The 23,567-nt window shown below is 47.2% G+C and overlaps 1 protein-coding gene across 3 annotated transcripts in view; it reads left to right on the top strand.

Annotated features, from left to right (window-relative positions):
* Window positions 1-23,567, top strand: part of LOC135389010 (cell adhesion molecule 4-like) — a 596,648-nt gene that overhangs the window by 45,047 nt on the left and 528,034 nt on the right. The window contains exon 1 of one of the 3 annotated variants that reach the window (XM_064618919.1): window positions 6,729-6,969. The exons of the other annotated variants lie outside the window; for them this stretch is intronic. The gene's annotated coding sequence lies outside the window, so the exon portion shown is untranslated. Of the gene's footprint in view, window positions 1-6,728; window positions 6,970-23,567 lie in introns of those variants that run through there. 3 annotated transcript variants of the gene reach the window in all.

The following is a 23,567-nucleotide window of genomic DNA, read 5'->3' on the forward strand; positions in this document are numbered from 1 at the left end:
CCCTGTGAATTACGGCAACCATTCCGTTTCTGGAAGACATGCATCCTGCGCATATCCACCGTTTAACAGGGAGAAACCGAGCCGACGAAATATATGGCCATCATCCATCCGATGTAAGAAGTGGCTCCCGGAAATGCAAACAGCCGTGGCCGCGCAGAGGGTGGTACGAACGCAGGAAGTGACGCTCTTTCGAGAAAGCAACTCCACAAATTGAAGCGCATCTTTTATGTTTATCGAAGGCGCAGTTTTGAAGTGGCGTTTTCTCCATTCTTACAACATAGTAGGTACGCAGCAACGAGGAACACTGGACGAAAGAACCTGGCAGGACGCCCTGGTTCCACCATTCCCTACCATTCTTTACTATGACACGAGACAACTTTGAGAAAATTGCACGTCACGGTTAAGCAATAACCGGTTATAGGCGAAAGACCCAAATTTTCTTGACATCTACCGCACATTTTCTTGAAGATATGCAAGTTCTAATGATAAGGGGCTAATGGACGGTGCGCTCACACACGCGTCTGCCCTGAGGAATAATAATAATAATAATAATAATAATTTGTGGTTTTACGTCGCGAGACAACTGTGATTATGAGCGACTCTACGTGGTCGGTCTGTGGATTAATTTTGTCCACCTGAGTGTTCTTTAACGTGAGCCGAAAGCTCAGCAAATTGCACACCGTATTTAACGTCCTTCGCGGGAGACAGCGTATGTCAAAGCAATTTAAGGCGCAACCGCATGAGGCGTTTTCCCAGCAGTGGGACATCGCGGAGACTATATGTACATAGATTGCGGCACGCGGAATTGTTCAGATTGCTCGCGCATTTCTGGTTGGTTTCTGAAACTCGCTCTTATCGCAGTGTTTCTTAACAAGGGAATGTATTTACATTGTTTGCAATGTAAATGAATATGCTAATTGGCCGGCAGGAGTGTTATTTTTCACAGAGAGGGCATGTTCTCTTCACCTATAATGTTCAGACATCTGCCAGTCTGGCCAATATGAATTCCTGCAGCAAGTCAAGGGGATAGAATACATAACATGACTCGCGCAGTCCGAGCATTTTATGTTTGGCTTGGCAGTCCATCTTTGCTTTTAGTCATTCAGTTTTGCGCAAAGAGACATGAGTTTGCATGGGGCACCTATTACCATTTTATTCTACATATTCTCTGTGAAAAATAACGCCCTAACCGGACATTTAGCGGCACATTGCAAACAATGTAAATGCACTTCCTCGTTAAACAACAACAACAAAAATATATAACAGCGAGTTTCAAAATTCAGTGGCAATTTAGCGCTATATGTGAGAGAAATGCTTTAGCATTAAGCGCCATTTCCGGTCCAACTCGACTTCCGGTTGTCCACTTCAGGTCTGACCTAACTTCCGGCTGTCCACCTCCGGTCTGTACTTGACTTCCGGTTGTCCACTTCTGGTCTAAGCCCGACTTCCGGTTGTCCACTTCTGGTCTAAGCCCGACTTCCGGTTGTCCGCTTCTGGTCTAAGCCCGACTTCCGGTTGTCCGCTTCTGGTCTGAGCCCGACTTCCGGTTGGCCACTTCTGGTCTAAGCCCGACTTCCGGTTGTCCGCTTCTGGTCTAAGCCCGACTTCCGGTTGGCCACTTCTGGTCTAAGCCCGACTTCCGGTTGTCCACCTCCGGTCTGTATTTGACTTCCGGTTGTCCACTTCTGGTCTAAGCCCGACTTCCGGTTGTCCACTTCTGGTCTAAGCCCGACTTCCGGTTGTCCACTTTCCGTCTATACTTGACTTCCGGTATCCACTTCCGGTCCAACTCGACTTCCGGCTGTCCACCTCCGGTCTGTACTTGACTTCCGGTTCGATACTTTCAATTACTATATGTAAGTATTTTAATTAGCCTCAATTACTTTCAATTACCTTTTAATTGCCGATGGCAACCGAGGTAATCTTGAGTTACATTCCCTTTTTGATGTCTATGATGCCCTTTTAATTTTAATTCCCTTTAATTACGTAGACTTTCTTTAACTCCTCTCAATTTCGCTTGAACTGACGTTAATTACCCTTAATTACGTTTTGTTACCTCCGGTAAGCTGCGGTGGCTTCGGTAATCTTTAAGTTCATTTAATCTTTCTCTTAATTACATATGTCTTACATTCATTACCTTTCAACTCCACTATTTTGATTTAATTAGCTTTAATTACTCTTACCACTTACTCTTAGTTACCTTCAACTACTTCAATGTCATAGCTTTTACCTTCATTTACATTTACCCTCTCATCTCCCCTTTACATCTCCACTTATACCTCTGCCTCGTGGGGCTTCACCATCCCATACACCACACAAACACACACACACACATACAGCTTTTTCCACTTTGAGACTCCTGATGCTAACGCATTAAAACCAAGAACCTAGGGTAATCTACGAAGCTTTTCCTTATCGTTGAGCAAGAGACGCTGATGATGGGCTAGGTGGTGTATAGCTGAACGTAATGGTAGCGCTACATCAGAGCAACCTCGACGCGAATATCCGCCTGGTACAGGACAAGCGTGGAGCCCCCCTCGCCCCCTTCCCCCTTTCCGGGGCCACGGTCTAAACAACGTTACAACAGTACTCCCGGAAAAGTATCTCTTGAGAGCTCTAAAAATTCCTTGGGACTTGCTTTATTGCCCAACTTACCTCCTGGAATCTGGCGCCCCGTCTGGGGAAGGTTCCAGGGGTGGATGTCTCTCTCCCCTCGTAACAGCTCCGCGCTACATAGACATGGACTCAGATGACTGGACGGGACAAGCACTTGTCCCGTCAAGTCCTCTGTGTTGATGTCTATATGAAGCGCTACCTTTATGTTCAGCTCTTTCTTATCGCTTCCTCTGTGTCTGAGGTCTGTGTGAGTGCACCGGAGCCAGCCTGGGTAGCTCGTACTCGGTAACGTGCTGGCTTGCTGACCTCAAGATCGCGGGTTCGATCCCGGCCGAGGGCGGTAGCAATATGGGGCAGGTAAACATTGCTTCCAGCAGTGGGTGTCGGAGGTTTCCAGCGCATGCCAGAAGAACCCCCAGGTGGTCGAAATTATCCACAGTCCTACCCTGTGGCACGTGCAATATGTCGCCAAACATCGCAGACAATCCTTCCGTGTAACATCACGGCACCATTATTATTATTATTATTATTATTATTATTATTATTATTATTATTATTTTTGAGTGCACCGTCAGGGCCTATTATTATCAGAACTTGCATATCTTGAAGGGAATGTGTGATAGATGTCAAGAAAATTTGGGTCTTTTACCTGTAACTGGTTATTGCTTAACCGTGACGTGGAATCTCCTCAAAGTTGTATTGTGTCATAGTAAAGAGTGGTAGTTATGAGTTAGCAGTTAGTTCTTTCGCCCCGTGTTCCTTGTTTCATATCTACTATGCCGCGCAAGTACCAACTTCCCTACATTTCCACCCAACTACTACTTCTTTTTTTTTTGTAACACCTCACTTTGGGCGCATTGGTACAGATCACGGCTCTCAAGGTCAGGGCACGACTCTCAAGGCTGTGGAGGGCTGAGCTGAAACACCAACCCTGGGTTCTTCAGTGCCGCCTGCACGACTTAGCCTGCGTTTTATGGGGCAAGCGGTATCGCAGTCATCCTACGTACAAGTTTGTCTGGAGTTTGATGCAGAAGACCATGAAAATGACGTGGATTTTGCTGCTTCGTAAGTGCAGACAACAGGTGATGAAACTTAATAGCGAGGAGGCGAGGTGTCCCGTCACGACGGTGGGAGACGTGCGGTTGGAGCGTGAAAAATGTGTGCAGGATCACTGAGACCCTAAATACACTCCGCACATGCGCAACAGTAAGAACCAGCTATTGGGTATTGCACATGAAGTGAGTGGTCGTCTTCCCGAACAGGAGCAACGTCGGTTTGTGTCGGCAGCGGTACACGTACTATTCGGGAGAAGTGAATTGCAGTCAGAGGGGAAGACTGTGACACGGGCCGTTAAAAAGCCTAGACGTAAGAACTTAAAATTACTACACGCATCCAAGCATCCTGAGAAGAGGGCTGTAACACAGGTCATTAAGGAGCTGAGAAGTAAGAACTTGAAATTACTACACGTCGACAAGACGGGCAATTTCTGTGTTTTAGACCAGGATTCCTTCGGGTATCGAGCTTTGGAAGCCGTGACAAAAAAACGGCAGAGAGGCCAGAAACAATAGGAGTGAAGTAATTAGAAAGTCTAGGGCGTGGGACCTGGGGGAAGTTGCGAAGGGTTTGACGAAGGACAGCAAGCTTTATATGGACTTCTCCTTCTCCCCGAAGACACACAAGGATGGCCAGCCATTTCGAGCAATAATTTGGGAAAAAAGAACGTGACAGGGAGAATTAAACAGGACCCTGCAAACCACGCTGTCGCTGCTCACTGTTGTCGACCCCTTGAGAGTTAGTAACTCTCAGGAAGTGGTGACCTTTTTAAAGGACCTGGTTCCGGGAGAGTGAGTTGACAAGCCCCTTAGATATATCGAACACTTCTCTACAGCCTTCCTTCAAAAATGATCTACGAGGTAGTGGACCAGGCCATCGATAACTTTGGGTTGACCAGGTCTCAGAGTGCTGTAGGATTGGAATTGATCAGTTTTTCTGGATGCTGTAAAAGTACTTGACAGCGACTTACATAGAGCACAACGGAAAAGTCTGGACACAGAAGCAGGGTGTCTGTATTGGGTCGATTGCCCCGGCGCTGAGTGCAGGGCCGGCGTCTACTTTTTGGTCGGGAGGGGGGGGGGGGTCACACTCCGAGATTTGCGCCCCCCCCTGCCCGTACCACACAACTTCTTTGACCGTGCGTTCCGTGGGCGCCCCGAAACGAAACACGGCACAACGGTATGAATGAAAAGCGTACCATACGGCATCCATGGGACCTTTTATATATTCTATTCTATTGAAAGGATAGGCTTGTACTCAATGCGTTAATATATGCCTCGCAAACACCACGTGCCAACGTGCAGAAGTAGGAGCAGCAGCACCTGACAGCGACAGGCAGACGCGAATTTGTCGTTGTGCAATGCCAGAGTGAAGAGTGCAGTCGTCCAGGCGCCGCCGAGACGCCTTCTGGTTGCGACGATGGTTGTATTCCGAAATAATAGCGGTGACCGCGGCGCAAGTGGCACGCAATAGCAAAACATTCTGGGAAGGTGGTACACGGGCGAAAACTTCAGGCCGCCATGTGGATGGAGAACGAAAATTTTTACTTCATGTGCCATATACGCACGTTGATTTATAGAACAGCGTGCATTTTATGATCCACTGTCATTGGTTTGTGTGACGCCAAACACCATGAACTCCCAGTCATCTGGCCACCATTTTTGCACCCCCTCGGCGGACGTGGTTTGTTAGCAATTGCCCCCCCCCCCCCGTAGACGCCGGCCCTAGCTAAGTGGCATTGTCTTAGCAAAAGTGGACAATAATCCGTTGACAGGATAGTACGTAACACTGAAGATGTCGTACGTAAGGGAAATATTTAGGTACGTTGATGACTTTTTGGTAGCGCATGACTAAAAGGCGGCAGTGAAATCTCAGCAGTTGATTGACGTCTTGAAAGAAGTGGTGCCTGATCTTCAATTTACTTCTGAAGACATGGAAGGAGCACGTCTGCAGTATCTGGACTTATGTATCGTCAGTAAGCCGAAAGGGAGACATCTCTGTTGGAAGTAAATGCAAAGTAGTGGTGTCCTTATGCTTATAGTAGCTTATGCTTAGTATAGTAGCTTATGTCCTTCAGCTCCAACACGTCCAAGACAGTCAAGAGGGGCATTGCCACCGGGGCGATTAGGTCTGCCCTAGAAAAGTGTTGCTGGCACTGTACGCAGGAGAGTTTTCGCATACAGACAGATAGACTTTTGACAGCCGGATATCACCAGGAGGTGATAAGGAGTGTCTGCGGAAAAGTGCTAAAGGAACTGTATGGCCAAGGGAGGCTCAAGACTGAAGAAGGCTACAAATGCGCCCTCGTAATTCCGTGTGTGCATGCACCATTCAATCGCACCATTTAAGATGACCAGCAAGTTCCACGTGAGGGTGGCGTGTGGAGGCAGAAATAAGTCTCCCGGGCTACCGCCCAAGATGAAACCGGAGCGGCACGTTGAGCAGTGTCTGTAAAATACGTTGACAAGTTTGTTGAGTGGGTTGGGTATACGAGATTCCGTTAACCTCAAGGAACATAAACAAAATTTAACGTGTTTTAATGGCAACAATAGGCCCCATGTAAAAGAATCTCCTCGCATTGCAGGGCTAGAGGGGAGACAGATAAGATTGGGCTCAGGCAAAAGAATTAAAAGAGAGGTGCATGAGTCATTCATGATTCAGCAAAAGGGAGGCTCGTGCGTCAGCATGGCATTTCTAGGCCTGAGCGATAAGGAAACGGATGTCATTTGTCAGCAAAGCTGCTGTCGAAAGTATGCGCTCAGTGTGAGCCGTCCTGGGTCTTCGTCCCTTCGTTAGACGCGCTTCTCTCAGTGCCGTATTCTCACTCAGCCCTGAAGAATCCCTGTGCTTCGAGGGACCCTTCTAGTAGCTTTCGCAATGCATTGGGCACGCGCTCGCTGCGCGTGCAGGAAGATAGTGAAAGAGTCCCTGGAAGACGCAAGGATCCCTCGTGGCTGAGCGAGAATGCAGCGGTCAGTATGGTCCTTCGTTGAGTGCGGTGCTGTTCGGCGTTCGTCATGTTCGGTGTTGAGTCAGGTACACGCGAAGGTGGTTCCAATCTCCAATCATCGTCGCTGGAATAAAGCGTCGTTGTCTTTGTGTGAATGCAACAGTACGTGTGTCAGCCGCAACGCCGCGAAGATAGCGTGGCAACCGACACCATGGGACTGTTCGCAGGAGATGCTCCTTACCAATGAACTTTCATGTACAGAGGAAGTGAGTTCGGTGTAGCCGGAACTTTGTTTTTTCACGGAGGCAACTGTTCTGAGGCTAGATCACTCAATCTGACCAACACAACAGGTAACGTCTAATCTAATCTAGTAAGGGATGCACGTTCGGTTCCTGTCGCCACCTGGCTTTTTCTGGTATATGTCGATCTTTGTTAGGGAGTGACTTTTTCGGGTTAAATCCGATTCCGCACGGTTATTGCCCCCCCCCCGAGCTGACCTCCAACCAACTCGGGTTAAACCCGATTTCTCGCCGAATTCCAGTCACTATGAAATCCTCAGGTGACGTTTCCACTGAAGACGAACAAAGGTCGCCACGTGTGACACGTGTAAGAATGAGTCACTTGCATTCCCAGCAGTACACCCATGTGTGTCAACATTGTCTATGCCTTCGGGGATTACCGCTGGTAGATCACGATCCCGCAAAAGAAAAAAAAACATTAGGAAAGGACTTAATACACAAGAGGAGAAACAAAAACACCCGGAGGCACAATTATCGCCCGACTTCTCCCCGAATTTCAGATTTAAAAATAGCGCCGATTTTTACCCCCCGAATCTCAGAAAGGCATTTAAGCCGCAAAACTCACTCCCTACTAATAATTGATAGAGAAGGCAGAGCAACGATCACCTTCGTTTGCGAGAAATATCGCCACAGGATCTTCCGAATGTGGCTGTTGATAAGTGATGCAGGTAGTTCGGCAACGCACGGGGTGGTCCAGTGTATAGTGGCGTCTTTGAGGCGGAGAAAGCCACACGCAGCTTATTATATTGGGAAGCACTTGAGTCTGCTGTTTCTCGAGGTGCTCTACGACGTTCCACTTGACGACGCTCATTGCCAACTTAAGCCGAACAAGATACAATGATTTGCATCGACGCGAACCTCCATTCAAAGTTTTACAGCAAAGAGAGTAACATAGGCGCCGAAAAGCCGTACACTGCACGCGTCCCCGCAAGTGAGGCAGCGCAGCTGAGGTCACGTGCTTACGACTACCAGTGGGAATGTCCGTAGCTCTCGCTCCTCTGACGTCAGAGCTTGACACGTACTTGTGTTCGAGAGTTTGTATATCTCGCCAAGTTCGGGAGGGGGGGAGGACACGTTGAAAAATAACTATATTTTCTTGAATACTTTGGTGGGCAGCGCATTGCGTACATGATGCAATTAACCACTTCTATCAAAGTGTCACAACCTCTCTAAATCAATATTTTTAAAGTTTGCTAATTAGGTATCTAATTAATTAGGCGCAGCGAAAATTAATAGAAACACCCAGATTGTTTGCGTAGAGCGCCCCGTCGTTATTATTATTATTTTTTATCTTCGTGCTTCAGTTGAGTCCTGTTTATTGTACATAACGGTATATGGAAGACAGAATTTTCCGTTGGCATTGAGAGTGAGACGTGGTTATTCGCTCCGAGATCGAACGGTGTCGGCGCGCTGCGGAGAAACGATGAACTACCGTAGTATGGATTAGAGCCCTGCACCATCCGTGGGTGGAAGCGGTATCCGCAATATACTTGCGGATTCGGATGAAAATTTATCACTTTCTGCGGCGTGCGGATCGGATGCGGATGCGAAGGCAGCGGATCGGTAGCGGATATACCGCATGCTGTAATTTTTCCACTAGCAATTTATTTGTATTGCGCGCCGACAGCGAGCGCATGCTCGGGTTCACCTTTGACCATGCACGGCCAAGACGGGAGAGGAGGTATTCTCGCGTCCACAAGAGCACCGGTGAGGTAGCGTTCCACGCGTTCCAGAAGTCTCTCCATATCGCGTTTGTTGAAAGGTTTACCTTTGCTTGTCGCCGTGAGTCCTTCCGTGACAGCATGGAGGCATCCGCAATTATACCAACATTCTTCCGGCGGTATTTACGCGTCCTTCGAAACTTGCGGATCAGATGCGGATATTGCGTTTTGCCCAGCGGATCGGATTCGGATGTAAACTGTTGTGTATGCAGCGGTGCGGATCGGATGCGGATGTAAACGGTTGTGTATGCAGCGGTGCGGATCGGATGCGGATAACGTGTGCGCGGATGCGGGTCGGATGCGGATGCCAAAAATCTCATCCGCGCAGGGCTGGATAGCTTCCTCGCGTCCTCTGCTTTCACACGTTTATTCCGCGTTCAGTGTGCAGTAAGCGGAGTACTGGGGAACGGAACAGTATCGTACTATCGCGCGCACAAGTGATCTTCCGGTGAATATAAGTACACGAGTTGTTAAGGGAAAATTTATTATGAACGAAATACACAAGCGGTCCTCAGCACACAGTAATTTGATGGCTGCACTAAAGGACTATCGGCACGCAAAACACAGGCACACTATGCAACTATATAACTACTATACAACTATACACACTATATACATCAGAAAAGAACCATCAACAGAACATACATCAGAAAAGAATCATCAACTTCGAACATCGGCCAGCGTGTCATGCACATTAGAAAGGTGACGCTGTCGCCCTCTATAGCTCGATATCGCAGCGAATAGCAACACGCAGTAGTTTAGCCAGTATCGCAAACATGAGGGGATGGGGGGAGGGGGGTCTGGATAATCACTGGAACACGCCACCCGGAAGGGATGAAAGGGCGTAATAACGTTTCTTGTCGAGATACCTCTTCGTGACAATCAAGGTCATTTAATACCAGACACTGTGTGCGGAAAATGACAGCAACAGAAAAGGCGCGCACGTTCATCCGATTAGCCTATACTGTCTTGTTCTTCACGAGAAAGAAATCGGCGTCGAAATAAGGTACACGGCCTCTGTGTTTTTGTTTCGCGTGTGTACGGAACACAATAGAAGGATAATACAAAGACGAAGAAGGAGCGATTGTGTTCGGGTTTGCGCAATCCCAAAACACACCCAAGTCGTTAAGGGCGATTCAACTTCGGGAGAGGTAAATAATGATGACGTAAGCGGGATATCGGAAGCTGTAATTTGGCTGGCTTGGGTTTCCCTTTGAAAGACGCTTCTTCCTCTGTCGGAACAAAAGGAACATGGTTCTTGATTGGGTTCTTTTACGCTATACAAGGTCTCCGTTCAACGAGAGCTCCAGGTACAGGAGGGATCGGGGTATTTCTGATACAGAAGAACCTGGTTGTTTGTCTTTATCGTGTGTGTAATTTCCTCGTGGTAAGCGAGTAAACCGACTGATAGTGTATCGGCTGTCTTATCACAAGGGTACGAACCTGTCGAGGATGCCAGTCACGGGGGGGCACGATACAAGTTGCTCAGATACATCATCGAGGAACTATGGGCTGAAATTTCAGAGAACCATCAAGTGGACAAAGTAAATTCACGGAGTTATCAGTGTGGCTCGTGATCATAGCTGATCATGTTCACGGCTCGCGACGTAAAATCATAAACTTAGGAATTATATATTCTTTTCTCGATCATTTGTTCTGTATTCCGGTTTTGAGTTTTTTTTTTCTCGAGGTTTTCTGTTCGTGTAGTGTTTATCATTGTTTGTTTGTGTCAGGGATGGGCATAAATATATTTTTTTAGTATTTAAGTATAAATACAAAATACTTTATTGAGAGGGGTATTTAAATACACTACATAAATGAGTATTTAAATACGAAATATAAATGCAGTATTTAAATACCGTAACTACTACCATAAATACTTTGAGGAAGATGGCATCCGGAATTACAGAAATAACGATGATCATAACAACAAATCAGCAAGGAACAATATAATTTATTTGTTAGATTACCATGGTGGTTTCAATATTAGAAATTTCTCGAAGACTGCATCTTTAGGCATCTTCTGTTCGGCCGTACAATCAGATTCGCAAACAGAATCTTCACAGGTGCCGATGAACAAATGGTTGTGTTAAATTTGACTAAAATGCTTCGTACAACAAGGTAATCGGGTAGTCGTGACTGTTGTCCGCAACAACAGTGAAAACCTAGGAACCTAAATTACTTGTCGCATGCACATGCTATAGAGCAAACACGGCATAATCGCGCCCCAAACTCACCCTTCTTCCCGAAAGGTCAGATGCAGGGCAACTTCAAGATATCAGTCGGTATACTCTGTATTTAGGAGTATTTATAAAGTATTTACAATAGCCGAAAATTGGTATTTAAATACAAAGTATAAATACGTGTATTTCTATTTTAAATAGTATTTTAATTACAATGTATTTAAATACTGCCCATCCCTGGTTTGTGTTCACGTTTATTTTCCCCAACACGAAGCGTATACATATAAGAATAGCCACTCCTGACCTGCTTCATGTGTTCTCTTCCTCAGTGTTTTTATTTTTAACAGCAGTAGCTGTTAACGGGAAGGTCTAGGGAATCACTGTGGCTGTAACCCCCTCCCCACTACACTTGTTCTCGCATCTTCTCTGTCTCCTTCTGTCTGTTGACTGTCGGTTTCGGTGATGCAAAACAAGTTACTATTAATCTAAAGCTGATAAAAGCAGTTTTAACATACTCAGAGATGGTTACGTTGTCCCGGAAAGTGTCCTGATTTTTCAGCGTTTCCTATCCCGATTTTTTCCCGATTTTAGTAATATTTTTGTCCCGCTAATACCAGCTCTACACGTCACCTCTCACACAGATCTCAAGGCACTCTAAAGGCACTCTAAAGTAGCTGTGCATATATCAGCAATAAAAGTGTCAACATCTATACACATCTACGCCGAAATTCGCGTTACACAAATCGTAACCGTCCTGTATTCTAATTTCCTGTATTCTAGTCTAATCTTTGATGTGAAGTTTCAACAACCAAACAGTCCTCCGGTATGTTCTCACTTTCGCGCGCGCTTCGCTTACAGCTTCCAAATACATGCAACGCAGCACGAGATAGAACTCCTTTAAGGTGAGGGCCTTTACGACTTTGAAGGACTCCCTACTGAAATGAGTTCGTACCGCCGACATACAGCACAGTTTCTCTCAGTAGCAGAGGGCTTAATCGCTTGCTAGCGTTACGAGCTCACGAGGGGCGGGGCACTCGTCGAGAAGGGCACGTGATAAAACACGTGCACGCGGCGCTCTTCGCGCGATACGTGAAGGGCATCACAGGCAGCACAATGTACTGAAGGTCGAGTGCAATAGGGGTGGACGGGTAGGTGGAAGGCCTTTTGAACAGACTGGTGAAACTAAAGAAAGTTGATAAGACACATACCGTCCACCCCCATTGCACTCGACTTTCAGTACATTTTGCTGCTTGGGGTGGTATACGTCACGCGCAATGTGTCAGGTGCCCATCTTTTTGAATTTCGCGCCACTTGTTCGTTCGTAACGACCGTAACGACCATGAAGCGATTAAGTACCCCCAGCGCACGTAAGCTGCCAATCATTGACGGCGTTCGAGGCTACTTCTTTTCGGTCGGAAAGGAGGTGGTCGATTTCGTCTTTCGAAAAGTATTCAAAGGGAGATTATCCGTTGCCGTGTGTCCGCGAGCACGAACTCATTTCGGAGAAGTGTCTTTCTCCCGAAAGGCATTTAGAGTGCCCGTTTGTCAGAGGCACAAGAAGCGTGCACAAACCGCGCGTCCCTTCCGCTCCGAAAGTGAAACCTCGACAAGGCCCACCTAATATCCCGCCCACTTTCTCCCGCTCGTAACAGTCTTCGATCGGTGTGACCTCATGACAGGGTCGCACCTGGCCACATTGGGCGACAGCTGGACTCTGATGACGCCGGTTCGCGACCGCGCCGCTCTTTCCCCGCGTGTCACACGCACTGACCCTAATTTTATAAGGTTTGCTCACCTTCTCCCGTTTGTCACGCGCCACTTTCCGTATGGCGTCATCCCGTTCCGCTATATACGACGGGATAGCACAGGGTTGTTGGAGTAACTTTCCAGGAATCGCTGAGTGTAGCGGTTGAGTCACGAACATGAGTTGGTATTTTAATTACGTAGGTGTGCGGACGTGGTCTTTTTCTTTTTTTTTGTATGCAGAGAGGGCGCGGTTGTTGGTTGTGAGGGATTTTGGCATCCGTTGAACTCTCTTTTGTGTATTGTCGGTTAGTTTTGCGTGTGTCATACGGGACGAGATTTTCAGGTGACTAAGGCAAGAAAGGAAACGTCATAAAATGAGTCAAGGGTGGCTGCTGGTCGACTGAAGTTCGTGTCTAGACTAGTACATAGAGTTCCTTTTGTTGATTTAGCCGCGCGAGTTCCCATGGTTTGATGTCTAATTCAGGGTGAGCCCAAATAATTTCCATTCTACCCGGCTTTTATAGTATGGAGAGCGACGACAACCAAGAACTATAAATGGCCAGTTGCGTTTCGCCAAGTATACTTGTATACGATTGCTAAAGTACAACAACAACAACTTTATTAGGTGATGATGCTAAAGTATGATTGCTAAAGTAAATTACAGTGGCGATTTGGCTTCCTTGGCAACTATAGTTCTAATTTCTAATAATTCCTTGAATATCATGGCTGTCTCGTTTTCCTCTCGTTTTCCTCTCGTCTACTTTTCCTCCAGCGCAGGTCGTTCAAATTCATATCCATAAGAGAAAAGGAAAACCTTCTTCTTGTAAGTGCTGCCACATCATTATAACATACTTTATTAATTGCTGAACAATGGGTGAAGATTTTGGGTCCCAGAGCCCGATCTAAAATTTGTCGCTATCCCCATAACGAACGTTAACCGCATCACTTCGCCCGTGATTCGCCACGATAACAAACAAACAACTTTATTACAAGATGGTGAATGGGGAGTTTCATCGCCAGGGGGCGATACTCTACCCCATTGCTGGTGGTGATGCCGGGAATGAAATAATGAGCCCCTTTACAATAAAGGATCGAAGTCCTATGGCATCCAGAAAGGTCAAGAGAGCTTTGAGGGCATGGCGTTGCTGGGCTGGATGTGGCCAGGGACAAGCAATTTTGAAGCCCCTTGCTCTTGCGCCATCCTACTTAAAACAGCTCTGGAGCGCGTGAGCTTTAAATAGAACAATAACGCTTGCTATGCCAGGAGCCGGGACACTCTTAATACGGAGTTCATATTCACGGAGGATGATACGGAGTTCACGGAGGATGATATTCATCTTGAAGCACGTCAGGAAAATCCCGAGAAACAGATAGTACATGCGGTGACAGGATGTGCTGTCTGAATGTTTTTCTTTGTTCTTTCGTTTCTCGTTTCACGCATGGAACTAGCGCCAAAGGTAACTGAACCTACACACACGGGCATCGCGGATACGAAAGGCATGTACGGAACGCACACTCAAATACACAACAAGACAACCCGAAGTTTCGCACAAGCCTAATCGCAATCTTTATGGTGTCCTGAAGCTCAGAATTGGACATTGGACGTATATACGTACAGGTTGGGACAAAAGTTTACGGAACACGCGAGCGGCGTACTTTTTCTTCGGTGCGACACCCTAGCGGCCGGCGGAAGCGGGCGAGTTCACTGCTTCGGAGGGGTGGAAGCGTGCGCTGTTACCGACACACAGTGGTAACTCCGGTGTCGCTTGGGGGCTTGGGTGTGTCTGGGAAGTGGAAGCTACCGCTGTGTGTCGCTCACAGCGCACCCGTCCACCCCTCCGAAACAGTGAACTCATCCACTTCCGGCGGCCGCTAGGGTGTCGCACCAAAGAAAAAGTACGCCGCTCGCGTGTTCCGTAAACTTTTGTCCCAACCTGTACCACAGCTGATGACGTGTCTGAACAAGAGCGGGTCGCTTCACGTGGGATGTGGAATCGAAGAACGCGATTACTTGAAGCCATTTTAGAACTATAATGGCTTCAGGTAACCAGTTCAACTTTGAACGCTGTGTGGTCTGCCCACCTAGCACACGTGCGCGATGTGGGAAAAGTTTCTTTCATTATAACAATGCGCGAGCGCTTGTCAAGCAGTGCCGTGCACAGAAATGTCAAGAAAAAGTGCATTATACTATTTCTCGATTGGAGTTCTGATACGGGAAACCACGAACGAAACAGCACTTTTCTTCTTTTTTTTTTTTTTAAACCGCAGGCCACTGGAGTGCTCTTAAAGCAGCTTTCGCATTTCCTCCTCCCTCTTTTTCTCTTTCATGTATTTCATTATTTCTTCTAAACGGAAAATTTAATGGACATGAAATACGATCTCGAAATGACACCGCTGCAAGTGACAGGTGGTTCAATGAGGAGAAATGGCCTCTCCCCCTTCGTCATTTTGCTGCGCTGGGTGTGGGGGGAGTCACTCTATGGGGGGTATCTGTGGGGGGTCTAAGGGGGCCAGGTGCTGGCTGGGGCACGCCCGAGTGCCGCTCATACTGATGCAGTCCTATGACGTGATGGTGCCGTTCTGGTAGCTGGGCTTGCGTGTTGATATATGGTTTCCAGATTTCTGATGCCGTTTAGTTTCCTTAGGTGTGGCTTAGTGGGATGGTTCCTGTTCATGTTTCCCGCCATTTTGTTGAGGGTGGGGTGGGGTGGGGGTAATTTGTGCCGGGTTGTGAGAGGTGGGACGGAGAAGAGCAGATGTGTTTGATTGTGATTACCAGAAAGAACGTGGTCGCGGGATATATATGGCGGTCTCCGTTATGTCTTCCTCAGTGGGGTGTGGGGGAGTTAGCGTTTTTTTAAAAGTTTCTGTTGTCTTCATTGTTGTGGCAGATGCTCTGTCTTTGTGCTGCGGGGACGTTTCGGCTGTGCCGGTTCCACCGCGCTCTTTCTGGGAACGGTATCTGGTTTGAGATCTCGCCGTTTTAGAGCGTTGATGCCAGCGAACTAGAGAACCTCTCCGGTCATGTCTTGTAGCGAATTTCATTGCCCGTTGTTTTGCAGAAACACTTACACTAGCTTTAGTGTGCGCAGCAGCAGCGTCAGCCGGGGTAAGCTATAACCGTAGTAGACGAAAAGAGCAGTTTCCCTCAAGTTCCCATGCCGCTTTGCGCAAGTTTCCCATGCATCTTTGTAAAATCGTCTATTTTGCCCAAACATCCATTATTCCCGTTCGTCATTAATATACTCGAGGCGCGTGTCTCTCTTCATCCCTTTTTAGCCTGCTCTCCCTCGTTATACTACCCTTGCAAAGTGCACAAACCTCTACCTGTAGTAGCAAAGCACACACACACACACACACACACAAAAAAAAAAACACGACGCATCTCTTAGCTTTCGACCATATATATGCTTGCTCCGAGAGTGATCTCGCCACCGGCCTCCACTCCGACGTGCCGGCTATATCTATGCGGCTGTCGAACTTCTGTGCATCCAATCTACGACTTCTCCAACCTATGAATATGCAGATTTCTTTCGGATTCTGCACTCCCGTGAATATCTCTCCTCTGGCGATACAAAGGCCGGCTTTCAGTCCCACAGCGCTGTCGGTTTGGAAAGCAGCCACGAGGAAAGGCCGGCAGAGAGGGAAAAGTGCATGCAGTTGTCGCCGTGGGAGCGCGCTGTTCCCGAAAGGCTCCCGAATTGCGTCTCACGTCTGCTGCTCCTCTCGTAGAAGCCATTGGACGAGGCGTGATTAGCATAATGCGAGACGGCTAACTAAGGTGCCGTTTGAAGTCGGGGCACGGTTTAAAAGCACGCTGGGCTCTGCATTTCCGATCATGAATCCATGTGTATTCCGTCTTTGCTTGCGGAGTATTCATATGCGGAAGTGCGCTGCTGGATGGAATGCACTGTAGTTACTGATTGAAGATCCCGAGTGGGTGCTGGATGGGAGGAGTTAGTCCTGGGTGATATTCAGGCGGACTACTCCAGCTCACAAACATAAAATTAAGGCTACGGTTAGGATAAATAACGTAATATAGGAATAAACGAAAAGGAGGAGGGGATATGTTTATTAAGAAAAAAAGAAAAGAAAGGAAAGGTTAGCCAGGCAAAGAGCCGGCTTGCTATTCCAAAAAAAAAAGAAAAAGGAAAGGGGAAAACGAGGGGGGATCTATTTATTTTATTTTTTATATATATGTATATATTTATACACATATATATTTATTTTATAGGTTTGTAAGTCAAACGTCGCCATCAGAGGTGGGCACCCTCGCGAGGGCTTGTGAGGGTGAGGGCTCCCTCACCCTCACCTCACCCTCACCTCACGGAATTTGAGGTGAGGTGAGGTGAGGAGCATCGTTTGGAGCAATGGTTGAGGTGAGGTGAGGTGAGGAAAAATCTTCCTAGAAGACGCTGAGGTGAGGTGAGGTGAGGGACATTTTCCTTGGGAAAGACTGAGGTGAGGTGAGGAAAATTTTCTGAAATAATTTTGAGGTGAGGTGAGGTGAGGGAAATTTTCTGAAAAACTTTTTGAGGTGAGGTGAGGTGAGGAAATTTTTTCTCCAGAAAGCCTGAGGTGAGGTGGGATGAGATACATTTTCTGAAAAATTTTTGAGGTGAGGTGAGGTGAGGGAAATTTTGTTAAAATTTTCTGAGGTGAGGATTCCTTTTTCATGTGAGGTGAGGACTTTTTTTCGTGTGTCGAGAGAAGAAAAGGGAAAATTTGTCCGAAAATTTTTAGGTGATATGAGGCAAGTTGGCAAAAGGTAGTTGTTAGGGCTGTCTTCTTTACTTTATTTGTTTTTTCAGTGACTGTTGTAAACCAAACGACTCGAGCCGTTGCACTTCACTATCAATAATCGCTGCTTATTGGCTGGTCCTGAGTCCTGACGATGGGTCTAGAGACTCTGGCTGCACATCTCACAAAAAGTAGGGGGCACGACATTGGGTGCGCTGATGACGTGACACTCATACGATTATGATTCACAAAGCTGCGCTTCGATTCGACCACCACTGTAGCGCTCAACCTATCGGATGCCATGCGAAGGCGGTGAACGAGACAATTAGCAATGCACCTGCCATCCCACTAGCTGATGGCGAGCGGCCATGATATAATGCGTAGGACATGATCTGTAAATAATTTTAGCTATCATCGCCATTCATCAGGTACTCACCGCAGTCGTGGCGCTTTCTGGCCTTTGTTGCGCTTGCGCCACAAACACGTACAGTCACAATCTACCGCTGAAGCAGAGAGTCGGGACCTGATGCTTTAGTCTCGATACTTGCTTTACGCTGCGTACTTTCGTCATTTAAAAAAGTGAGAAGCGTCGACCTTGAGCAGGGAGGGGCACCCTCCTAACTGCAAGTGAGGTGAGGGCGCCTTGAACCCCCTCACCTCACGGAATTTGAGGTGAGGTGAGGGAAAATTTTTTATGCAAGGCTGAGGTGAGGTGAGGTGAGGGAAATTCTCTGAAAAGGTTTTGAGGTGAGGTGAGGTGAGGAAAGATTGTTTCAGGAAAGGCTGAGGTGAGGTGAGGAAATTTTTCGGATAATGTTTTGAGGTGAGGTGAGGCGAGGAAAATTTTCTGAAAAATTATTTGAGGTGAGGGCAGGCGAGGAAAAATCTCTGAATTTTTTTTTGAGGTGAGGTGAGGGAACTTCTCCGAAAAGTAGTTGAGGTGAGGTGAGGACAAAGCTCCGTCCAGGAAAATTGAGGTGAGGGCAAAGACCGTGAGGAGTTTTGCCCACCTCTGGTCGCCATGCCAGTACTGGACAGCTGTTTCGGCCTTGTTGGGCCATCGTCAGCAGTACGCAGGCAGGCAACGTTTGAGCGGATGGCGTCAGAAGGTCACGTGGCACGTGATGCCTCCTGTCCCGAGATATATATATATATATATACGTGGGGGGAGGGAAGGTAGGGAGATCCAGCGTGACGATCGCGAAAGTTCTTGCTGTTTCTAGCGTCAATCGATCCAAGCAGCATTCTTGAATAGTTTTGAAATTATGAGGTTTTCAAACTACTTCCAATCTCGTGACGCGCGCATCGGCGGCAGTAGTTTGTCCAGAACCGCAAACTCAGGGGTGTTGCAAAAAAAAAAAAAAAAAAATTGGGGTGCAGTTACATTGTAACAATAGTATTGGTGTTGCCAAACATTTGGGGAGGGGGGGGGGGTATGGATAAACCACTGATCGTCGGTCATGACAGCCTATATATACATAATCGCATTTTTAAAATTCAAATATTCTAGAGTTTCAACTCTAATCCTGCTGTGTGCACAGGTATGTGCGTGTTGGCGCAACCGGAATCAACGAGAGGGGCTGTTCTTACCCCCCCCCCTCCCCATCTTGGAGGTCTGGCTACGCCACTGCCAGGGAGCAAGCAATTTTGAGAGAGGGAGAGAGAGAGGAGGTGAGAGTCCAGCTGACTATGAGACCCGGAGAGTGCGGTTCGTGAAGGGTTTCCGCATGCCACGAAACACCTGTCGTCAAGATGCTGCATTGATTCATTAGATGCGACTCGATGTGGCTTTAACAGCTCAGTGGCGTTACCGAAGTTGACTCTCCAAGATGCTGTCACTGCGGCGCCCTTGAAGATCTAGAGCACATTCTTCTCCACACTGTAAACTGGAAAACACCCTTATGGGTGTAAATGGCTTGTCCTATAACTGACACCTCTTTTTACACCGTACATGGTCTGGAACACCCTTTTTAGAGGGTGTATTCCGTGTAAATCACCCCTGGAAAGGGCGCTTTTCTTTGAAAATGCCCTCTTTTGCACCCTTTAAACACCCTTTTAGGAGGGTGTAAGATCGTTAAACACCCTCCTAAAAAGGTGTATAAAGGGTGCAAAAGACGGCATTTTCAAGGAAAAGCACCCTTTCAAAGGGCGTTTTACACGGGATACACCCTCTAAAAAGGGTGTTCCAGACCATACGGTGTAAAAAGAGGAGTCAATTATAGGACACGCGATTTACACCCATAAGGGTGTTTTTCAGTTTACAGTGCATTGCCCACACTACCACGCCCCAGTGTCTGACAGTCACCACCACCTTGAGGATGCTGTATGCACTCGAGGACGTCTACTGGTCACGTGACTGCTTCTCCGTTAACTATTCGTGCTCCTTCGTCGCAGGCAAAATATCCGCCGTGTGATTATACACCGTCGATAAAGAGGAGTCGCAATCGCCCCCGTAAAGCACCGGACATTCCACCCTCCTCCCATCATCCTTTCATTCCGGAACGCACACCAACTTTATACGCATCCGACCGAGTTGTGCTCTTCGCATGGAGAAACTTTCTACTCCACCCAACTCTCCACGAAGGATATTCCATATATAAGCTCGGTCCGGGGTCATGTACCCACAGCACAATTAGCGAGGCTCCCCGTGTCGTCGAGCAGCTCCGCTTTTTTCTCTCGTCCCTGTTAGCTCCGCTGTAGAGATCCTCGCGTTGCCAAGCGACTGGAAAACCGCTCTTCCGCTATGCAGCAATGCCCGGAATTTCTTCCTGGAGATAGCGAACATCGCGGAATCTCTATGTAGCTCCGAAAACACGCATTCGCTATGTGCGCTCCGAAATAGCCACTATACGCTACGCTAAGCTGCGCAGCCCTCGCTGTCTTTTTCATCTTCTTCCTTGGGAGGGACGGGCAGCAGGTCAGATGTTATGCAGTGTCTGCGGCGTTAGTGGACAGTGTTGGTTTGACCTGCAGGGATGACGCTTGTGTGTTCGCAAGTCTTTATAAAATGGAAAGAGTATTCTTGGTGCTGGACAGTGCTTTAAAGTGTGACCAGCGAGGGTTCGAATCCTACCACCGGCTGTGCTTGTCTGAGGTTTAATTTAGCGGAAGCGTGATGGTCATTTCCCGTCGATCAGCTGACTAAATTAAAAATTACCGGACGTTTTGGATGACAGACTCGCCGTTTCCAATGCGGTTGCCGTGCCGTGAAATCCGGAAGGAAAACAACTCCACGACTTCCGTGACGTCGTCGCTGAATGGCCTCCTCATTGGCAAACACGAATGTAGCTCTAATATATATTAGCACATAGCTCGCGTGGCTCAGTGGTTAGCGTGATGGACGGCCATGTCACGCTGATACCGGGAGGTACCCCGATTTTGAATCCCGGTGCCGGTTGTGTTATCGGGGGCTTTTCCTGGGTTTTCCTCGGTTTTCCTCAGACGCTTTCGGACGTATGTCGGCACAGTTCCCTTAGAAGTCGTCCCAGGTCCTACATTCCCCCAGCCCTCTCGCCAGCATCCACCAGCGCTGAAAGAGTTGACACGAGCTCAGCCCTAGTAAACGCAAATTTTTAGCGGTTTGGAGCACTGCGAGGAGGAAAATATTGCGCTGTTTTCTAGCGCTGTAATAGCAAATCGCTATATGTCGCAACAGGCCTTCACAACATGTATTTTCTATGCCACTGCTAGCAACAACAACGTACGGCAATGAAGCTTAGTTCATCAAAATGTTCAACGAACACCTTAGGTATGACACACACCGGGACGTTCCTAGTCGCCTGCAGACGGGGCGCCATTCTATCAAACGTCACGTGACAACCAGTTCGCCGTGGAAATATTATTACATAACATACGTCGCTTCATTACTACGATCACTTCCACTCCCCTTTCTTGAGTTCTCTTTCGATTATCTTTCAGTCGCCTCCAGAGTATCGCTCCAGCCACCCTCACCGATCAAAAATATATCTCTATGCAGTTTGACGCATTGTTAATGCACACACATTCGTCTTCGCTGGAACCGGTTCGACGGCGAGGGAGAAGAGTCTCCAAATTGCTCGCAATACGGCCACCATTGATCCGGTAAAAGGGTAAAGCCTTACTTCGACTGGAGCCTCGCAATACGCTCTTCGATTGAGCTATACAGTTTCTGAAAAGAAAATATAAGAAAGACGCTGCTGGAAACGATAAGAAAGAAGTAAAAATAAAAGTAATAGATTCGCCCTAGAGTAATTTTATTTTTCGCGACGCGCCTTCGCAGCAAATTCAATTTGCTCATAGCCGGCGACGTCTCGTCGCCTGGAGAAGCAACTGCACGTTATTTGCCCTGCTCCTTTTTATATATATGTTTTTTGTCACTACGATTTAACGTTTCATACGATTGTGAGCGGTTCCGTTGCGTCGCTGAAGGAAGGCGTATGAGATCGAGGTTATCTGCTATAGCCGCGCATTGGATGGGGGGGGGGGGGGGGATGTGATGTATTTATGAGATGTGTTGCGGCGATGTTGGTGAAGAATGTGATTTACGACAGGGAAAGATAGTGAGGTCAGATGTTACCCCATTTGAGTTGCCAACAAGCTCACAGTGAATAGCAGCAAAAGAAGGTTGGGGTTGGGAGCCCGAACGGTTGAGAGTTGTGGCGTTGGAGTGCGGTGACGTGCTGGGCCATGGGCTGATAGGTTTAGCTAGAAATGTAAAGACGTGGAAAGAAGACGTAATAAAAAGGAAATAAAAGTCGCTACCTGCCTACAGAAAAAAAAAAGTATCTCAAGTGGAGCCACATGGCTAGTTGTACGTTATTTATACTACGGTGAGGTGAGGTGTAGAATACGGTCTTCCTTCAAAATTTCTTCACAAAAATGTTTCCGGTGTCCAGGACTCTCATATGTTCGCCTTTTTTTTCGTCTAAACCGCCTTGCTCGCAACATGCTATGGACAGAATGAGAGTGATAGAGTGATGAGGTAGATGAGTGCTCTACAAGCATGTAGTCATTTTCGCGGAGAACCAGCTTGTTACACTTGGAAGGAGAGAGTTCCTCTGAAGGTGGTCGACGCGGCACATTAGTGTGTGTCTCCTTGCATTGCCACTAGCTCCGCTGAGTGGCGTTCTCTTGTGAGTTTCTTTGCGAATATTACGCGCGTTTTAGCTTGTCTGAAGCTTGTTTGGATAGTATAGTGTGACTTGTGTAGTGTAAGCATTTTGTGTATTCAATTTGTGCTATATTATACATTGAAATTGTATCAAACTTGTACTCCGCAACTTTACTTGGTCATATTAAATATCCTGAAAATGAAGAAGGGAGGACTGGCGAAGGAGTCGCTTCAAATGCCCCAATAAACGTTCTGTTTAAAAAAACGAAATAGCAACGATTCGTAGAGCGAGCAGTTTCGAAATTTAGAAGTGCTAATACCTTCCTGCGCCGTTAGGTTAGCCGTTACACCACTCCTTATACGTTTGTCCTTTTGAGCTGACTCTTGACTTCATATATCTTACACATTTATCTACTATCCATTTCTATATCTATTTCTTGACGAGCACGACGATAACGAATTTTAACGAACTTGAAGCTCCACGTTAAAAGCAATAGGAGCAGTCCGTTCCTTTGAGAGACATCCTGGCGATTGTGTGGGGGCAAGAATTAATAGAAAGACCAGCTTTATAATTAGTGCGTAAGAAACGTATACCGCCGCGGTCGTCCTGAAAATTAATTACGAACTTCATCGTCGCTTGTAAAGCGAAGTACTCGTGTAACGAACCAAAGCGTACCCAAAGGAAAAACACGGCACGGTTTTGTCGTCATTGTGGTGACCTCCTTTTCTTTGAGACAAAATTGAAATTGAAGTGTAAGTCTTTGTGTCAGTTCTCGCGGTTCCGAGTTCTCAGTTATAATGAGCGATCTGTTACCGCGCATGAACTATTTTCCTTTGTTTCAGGGTGGAATTGAGTTCTTATTTTGCGTCGTCTTAATTACATAATACTTGCTGGCACGGTGCGAGTCCCTCGTAGAAGAACCCAACCGTCGCACGTGCTAGAAGAGCGTGAAATGTCGGGATTGCGCAGGAGAACCGCAACAAAAGCTGTTTTTGCTCCTATATTGACCAGCTCCCGTGGCTCAGTGGTTAGCGTGCTGGCCATGTCACGTCGAGACTGGGAGGTACCCGGGTTCGAATCCCGTTGCCGGCTGTGCTGTCTGGGGTTTTTCCTGGGTTTTCCTCAGACGCTTTCAGACATATGTCGGCACAGTTCCCTTAGAAATCGGC

This window comes from Ornithodoros turicata, chromosome 3, assembly GCF_037126465.1.
Source record: "Ornithodoros turicata isolate Travis chromosome 3, ASM3712646v1, whole genome shotgun sequence".
Lineage (NCBI taxonomy): Eukaryota > Metazoa > Arthropoda > Arachnida > Ixodida > Argasidae > Ornithodoros > Ornithodoros turicata.